The 7,749-nt window shown below is 36.2% G+C and overlaps 1 protein-coding gene across 3 annotated transcripts in view; it reads right to left on the bottom strand.

Annotated features, from left to right (window-relative positions):
- Positions 1 to 7,749, bottom strand: part of FKBP5 (FK506 binding protein 5) — a 131,358-nt gene that overhangs the window by 106,089 nt on the left and 17,520 nt on the right. The window lies entirely within an intron of this gene.

Below are 7,749 nucleotides of genomic sequence, written 5' to 3'. Positions count from 1 at the left end.
CAGGTCCCTCCATGCTGTCTCAAAGGGTAAGAGATTCTTCTTTTTTACTGCTGCATAGTATTCCACGGTATAAATGTACCACAGCTTTTTTATCCACTCATCTACTGATGGGCACTTGGGCTGTTTCCACATTTTAGCTATTGTAAATCGTGCTATGAACATAGGGGTGCATACATTCTTTCTGATTGGTATTTAGGGTTTCTTAGGATATCTATATATATAAAAGGCTAATATGCTAAGTGTCCCTCCCACCATCCAACTAGTCACTATGATGTGCACTGACCACCAGGGGGCAGACGCTCAACACAGGAGCTGTCAAGCTACAGTGACTCAGTGGCGGTGGTTCTCGGGTGACACACCCTGAAACCAGAGAGGAGGGAGCCCGATTCCTCGTGGAGCCACACGATTCCACCTTCAACCATGGGTTATGTTGTTGCTGGGGCACTGTTGGCCCCGAATCTGGTTTACAGCACACTTGTGTTTGTGCTCCACACCCTGTATGACAGCAACTTTGCAGAGTGCCCTCTCGCACTCCAGGACTCCTCAGGGGATGTTGGAGAGCCAGTTTCAGCCCGATCCCCGCAGGCCAGGTCAAAGGACCCAACCTGCCAGAGGGACCCCACTCACTCCACAGATGCCCTTTGAGCCTGAGGTGCGGCCGGCTGGGGAGGGACCGCAGGCATATCTGGCCCGTCTCACCCAGTCCCAGCCCACCCCGCTGGCCTCCTTCTAATTAATTTCCTTTCAATGTGCATGTATCCATGCACTGTGTCACTAGTATTCCCAGAAGTGGGATCACTGGGTCAAATGGCAGTTCCATATTTAATTTGTTGAGAAAACTCCATACTTTTTTCCATAATGGCTGCACCAGTCTGCATTCCCATCAGCAGTGTACTAGGGTTCCCTATTCTCTACATCCTTGCCAGCACTTGTCATTTGTTGATTTGTTGATGGGAGCCATTCTGACAGTTGTGAGGTTGTAACTCATTGTCATTTTAATTTGCATTTCTCTGATGATCAGTGACTTTGAGCATTTTTTCAAGTCTCTTGGCCATCTGTATGTCCACTTTGGAGAAGCGTCTATTTAGGTCCTTTGTCCATTTTTTAACTGGATTGTTTGTCTTCCTTCTGTAAAGTTGTATGAGTTCTTTATATATTTTGGATATTAACCCTTTATCAGATGTATCATTGCCAAATACGTTCTCCCATACAGTGGGCTTTCTTGCTATTTTTTTGATGGTTTCTTTTGTTGTGCAGAAGCTTTTTATTTTGATGTCCCATTTGTTTATTTTCTCCTTAGTTTCCTTTGCCCTAGATGTATCTGTAAACATATTGCTACAAGAGTTGTCTGAGATTTTGCTGCCTATTGTTTCTTCTAGGATTTTTATGGTTTCATGACTTACATTTAAGTCTTTTATCCATTTTGAGTCTATTCTTGTGTATGGTGTAAGTTGGTGGTCTAGTTTCATTTTTTTGCATGTATCTGTCCAATTTTCCATTTATTGAAGAGATTCTCTTGACTCCATTGTATGCTCTTGCCTCCTTTGTCAAATATTAATTAAGCATAATGGCTTGGGCGATTTCTGGGGTCTCTGTTCTGATCCATTGATCTATATGCCTGTTCTTGTGCCAGTACCAGGCTGTTTTGATTACAGTGGCTTTATAGTATAACCTGAAATCTGGTATTGTGATTCCTCCAACTTTGTTCTTCTTAGGCTCTTAACTTTAGATGAGTATAATTTATCTTGATTGTCCACAGTACAGGAGATATGAGTTATCAAAATACTTAATGAGAACCTCCTCCATTCACTGAACAACTATTTATGGAACACTTTATACTATATGTCAGGCATTGTGCCTAATGATAGTGACATAATGGTAAACAAGAAGGACCTCGTCCCTCCTGCCAAAGAGCTTACACCAGGCTTTGGTCTTCAGTTTTCCTGTTTCTCCTGTAAAACTCACTCTGACTCCCCAGGGTGGTGCTCTCATTATGCCTATTATAACTATGGTTTCCTAGAAAATAGATACAATTAACAGGATAATTATATCAAACAAAGGCTTTAAGATTATTAACTCGTATTTCCTCCATAATTAAGAAATAATTAGAAGCAAAATTTGTAGAAAGAATAGTTCAACAAGCACCCCTTCAAATAACTAAGTAAGCTAGATATTAAATGCAGTTTAAGGGAATTAACTAAGAACATTAAAAAACAAACCAAAAAAAAAGTTTACAGGAAAGTTTTATTTTCTTCACTGATTATATGTTTACTAAATTTTCGTAAAATAAACATGTACTACATAGTAAGAACAAAGTAAAAACTGTCCTTCAAAGAACTAGCTACTGCAATAACAGATCAACTGCTGGGTAAAGTTAGGCTCCTTACCCCACTATACCAGGCCAATTATGGTCTGGCCTTGAGACTCCTTGTCTTATCAGCTCAAAGTCCATTCCCCCTTCTGCTGGAAACATTCTGGGACTCTCCGTTGGGGAACCACGATACTCACCTCTTGGAAGGACCCCAAACCCCAATCTCTGCCAGTCAGCATTTCCCACCCCCTTGGCCACCACAATAGTTTAGATGTGAACACATGACCCTAACAGATCCAAACTCAAATCAATCTGAAGAGGCTAACTTTAATGAGGCTCTATAAATAAACAATTATAATTACTGATGTAAAAATGCTGCTCAAATTCCTAAAAAGAACCTTGTAATAAATAGAATGTTCATTTAGTACAACAGTGAAAAAGTCCAAAGCAACCTCTTTTATTGAGATATAGATCAACAGGCCCTAACCATTTTTGGCTCAGTGGATAGAGCGTCGGCCTGCGGACTGAAGGGTCCCAGGTTCGATTCCGGTCAAGGGCATGTACCTTGGTTGCGGGCACATCCCCAGTAGGGGGTGTGCAGGAGGCAGCTGATTGATGTTTCTCTCTCATCAATGTTCCTATCTCTCTATCCCTCTCCCTTCCTCTCTGTAAAAAAATCAATAAAATATAAAAAAAGAGATATAGATCAATAGAACAGCAACAAAAATACACTATCAAAAATTCCCATTTTAAAGAAGCTATTAATATATGCATAACCCATGGACACAGCCAATAAAGTGCTGAAGTCTTGGGGCGGGGTGGTGGTGGTGGTGGAAGTGGGCTGGAGGGGGTCAATGGGGAAAAAAAGCAAGCATATGTAATACTTTCAACAATAAAGAATTATTAAAAATAAATAAATAAATAAAAATAAAGAAGCTATTAAAACTTCATGCTTGTCTTAAAGAATAAGAATGTTTAATCCAATTAAAGCACATCCTGCTTTTTAAAAAAAGCAAAGTATAGGAACAGTAAGAAAAATACAGGTTACCAGGCATATACATTCATCACAACTCCTCTGACAGAAAAAATTTTAGTAACTTAAAAAATAAAGATGCCTATGAGCAGTATTTTCTGAGGCACCTAAAATGTCATATCAATGTTTTACCTCAATAAAAAATTAATAAAAATAATAAAAGAAAATGCCACAATACCTAAAAAACTAAACCAAACAAAAATACTTGAGATACATTTAACTTTTTAAATAGTTTTGATCAATTAATGATTTCTTTTCAATGCTAAGAAAACTATAGATATATTAATAAATTATAGGGAAACAAAGTTCAATTCAATATGAGAAAATGAAATTTAACCATGAGACTTGTAAGAGTAAAATGGGCCATCTTGTAAAAGAGGGACCTCCCCTTCCCTGGAACTAAACTAAAATCAAAACTGTAATTCTCTGGAAATAAGACATCCTTGAAGAATTCAACTGATGTGCCAGCTGTTTTATTTCTTGAAAGCGTATAGCTGAACACGTATAATTGTTGCAATTTTTTCTAGCATTGCACAATTTTCCTGCCTACAATGCACATACTGTATCTATTATCATATTTAAGCATCTAACAACATTGTTATAAGAATCTATAATACTTATCCCTAACTAAACACATATATAAATTTTAGTCTTCAAATGGCCATGGATTTCAGTAGTTAAATATCATATATATTTTTTCCACAAAGTCTAAATACATTTCCTGAACTTCCAGCTTTCAGTTTCCTGTTCGTCAATGGCTACCACTCTAGAGGCAATACATAAACACACCCCAGACATGCTATTTCCACTTCTGACAAGAGGGGACATAAACTTAATATGACCAAATATAACTACAGTCCTTATAATTGGTACATGACAACTAACACAATAACAGCAGAAACTTAAAATTTTATAAAAGTGGAAAATATAAACTATATTCCTTATATAAGTATTCACATAACATACTCCTTTTATAACCTAGCATTCAGAAAAAGTTTCTCTCTCCTGAAAAATTGATAGGCTCTCTTTATCAGACAATAGCTATGAAACCCATCCTGTTTCCTTTTTTCTCTTGCTTGCCAGGAAGCTCAGAGCTAAATTTAATGTTCAGGTACAGAAACTATCTTGCCTCAAATTACTGATGTAAAGATTTCTTTGTACTCCTCCTTAAAACTACTCATTATTTCTCAAGTGATTTATGCTTGTTTTCTGACTTTGTTTTTAAAGGTCCAAGGCTTTTTTAATTACAAACTATCAAACCCTTGCAATGAATAAAATACAAATTAGAAAGATTTAACAATTTAAAAAATTTTATCTTCGTATCACTGCATAATCTGTTATGTCAATCTGTTAAACAAAATCTGTTAACCTATATTTATATAATATGTAGATTCTAAAATGTATCTTAATTCTCTTCTTTTAAAGTTTATTATTTAACATGGTTCATGATTTACTTTTAGAAAGGCCATTGGCAAGTTTCTAAAACAAAAGAATGATAAAATGACACAGGATAAAGACCATGTACTAAATTTGGGACACTAGATTAGGAGGATTTATAATTTTTAAATGCTTTTAATTTACTAACAAAATTGGTCTGGCAAAAAGTTAGGTAACTGTTATAAAATAATTCACATAAAATGAATTAAAAATCTTATTGCTGTTATCAGCATTCTTAGATGCAAAATAGACCATAGGTATAAAAAATATTTAAATAGTTTAGCAATCTTTTAAAAAGAAAGATACTAAGTCACACTTCTTTAGAAATTATGGACACACACATATACATGAAAATGTTCATATATGGTAATACTAAATGTTTGTTAAATGGAAATAAAAGGAGATATTAATAAAATGAACAAAAACAATATGAAGATGGGGAAAAAACAACCCAAATGGACAAATCTAGATAAAAACTAAGCAAAAATATACCATGAATTAAAGAAAATCTAGAATGTAATTATATTAAAGATAGAAATGAGGCCCTAGCCAGTTTTGTTCAGTGGATAGAGCGTTGGCCTACACACTAAAGGGTCTCGGGTTCGATTCCAGTCAAGGGCACATGCCTGGGTTACGGGCTGGGTCCCCAGTGGGGGGTCATGCAGGAGGCTGCCAATCAATGATTCTCTCTCATCACTGATGTTTCTATCTCTCCCTCTCCCTTCCTCTCTGAAATCTATTAAAAATATATATAAAAAAAAGATAGAAATGAGAAATAATTACATTTTTTAACAAGGACTATAGTCTATAAGAATACATAACAATAACGCACTCTACTTCCAGGAGCCAAAGATAAAAACCAGAAAATGGTAATAAATAGAAGAAGATGGCCAAATTTATATAATGAAAGTGACAAGAAGCAATTGTCCCTTTCTCTCTCATCATATAAGAATTGCAGGGCTTATACCTAAAAAAATTAAATTACAAAAAACTTAATATTCTAACAATAAAGTTAACAGAAAAATTTATTACTATATAAATTTAGAAGGAAAGGCTAACAACCATTCATAAATAACAGATTCCTTTCAAACAACAATAAAACAATTCTGCATAAGGAAACATTTAAAACCCAGCCAGAGTGGTTCAGTTTGGTTGAGCATTGTCCCGTGCACCAAAAGGTTGCAAGTTTGATTCCCAGGTCAGGACAACATGCCCAGGTTTTGGGTTCAGTCCCCAGTTGGATTGCAACTGATGTTTTTTGCTCTCTCTCTTCCTCTCCCTTCCTCTCGCTCCAAAAATCAATAAAAATATTTTTTTAAAGTCTGTTATAAAGAGTAATCATTCAAATACAAAAGTAACATCATAAGAGAGAGAAAAATCCCCTTCTCCCTTCACAAAAAGAAACAGAGCCATGGGAAATATAAATAAGCACTAACGACATGGAATTTTTTTTGTATAGACATTTGTGGACTATACAATTCAACTTTACAGTGTTTAAAAATCATTTAAAAATTACTATTTCAGTAAAAATGAACCCAGCCTTGAAGCCTGTTTTTCTTTTAAGGAGTATGGCAGGATGAACAGAGGTCTGGAGCATCTTTATGTAACCCATGCCACTTTTCCTTCTTTAATTACGGGAAAGAATATAGAACGTGATTACCAGTTGCAAAATTATTTCACAATAAAATTATGCTTAATGTGACTAAAACACTTCTACAACACACAAATTTTCAAAATGTAGAGAGGGCATCTTGCCAGAATTAAAACAATACATTTCAAAGGAATAAAAATGTTATAGTGATTTGGTGATTAGGAACTGACATTATCTATATATGAGAAAAAATTACCTGCTCTGTAAAAAGGGAATATTTACTGAGCAACCAGAGTAACCAGACCCTAAGCTTAGGGCTTCTAAGATATTCTATCACATTGCATCTAGGTAGGAAAAAAATGTAGAAGGCAACAAGGCTTAAATAAGTTTCTCACCATTATGTGTGCCATATAATTAAGTGCAAGAGACTGAATGAAGAAGATGAAAACTTAGAAACTACTGTAATAAAAGTACAGGGTTAGGGATTGTGAGGTGGAAGTACAATCGTTCCCAATTAAAAAAATTATTTTTTGTTTTACTTTAGAGAGAGGAAGGGAGGAAGAGGGAGAGAAACAGCGATGTGCCTCCTGCACGTACTCCAACCAGGGATTGAACCCGAAAACTGGCTTTGTGCCCCGTGAATCAAACCCGCCATCTTCTGGTGCATGGGAAGATGATCCAACCAACTGAGCCACACCAGCCAGGGCTCATTCCCAAATGTTTAATGCTAACCTTACTGTCCTGTAAATCACTTTGTAAAAGAGCCATAATAGAAACAAAATGCCCACTTTGAGAATGCTGTTTATGATACTACTACATTTATAATTCACAAGTCTAAAAATGAAAGAAATAAACCCTTTCTTCTTAAAGCAGATTTTGGAGACTTGGTTAAATGTTACTTTAAGAATAGTAATGCTCATCCAAAAAATGTAATCATGGGCTTCTCATTAAGAAGAGTGAGTTATCACATTATTACTGGTGGTAAAATTACTTTTTATCTTGATGTTTAATAACATTAGTAGAAAAATTATTGGTAGTACTACTATAATTCAGATGGTTGAGAATCACACGAGGATGACATTAAAAAAACAGCCTTTATTTAGCTCAGGAAGATACAGGTCTGCTTACTAATTAGCTGTGGATCTTGACCACCTGACTTTCCTTCCTCTGGACTTCAAGGTCCTCATCTACACTAATAAAAGAGAAACATGGTAATTGGCGTACGACCGCTACCCTTCCCATTGGCTAATCAGCATATCCTTATGCAAATTAACTGTCAGCCAAGATGGCGGCCGGCAGCCAGGCAGCTGGAAGCGAACATGAGGCTTGCTTGCTCCAGTGACTGCAGACTCCAACGTTCCCCGCCTGACTTGCCGG

Source organism: Myotis brandtii, unplaced genomic scaffold (genome assembly GCF_000412655.1).
Source record: "Myotis brandtii unplaced genomic scaffold, ASM41265v1 scaffold687, whole genome shotgun sequence".
Taxonomy (NCBI): domain Eukaryota; kingdom Metazoa; phylum Chordata; class Mammalia; order Chiroptera; family Vespertilionidae; genus Myotis; species Myotis brandtii.
This window is presented reverse-complemented; position numbering and strand designations above follow the sequence as displayed.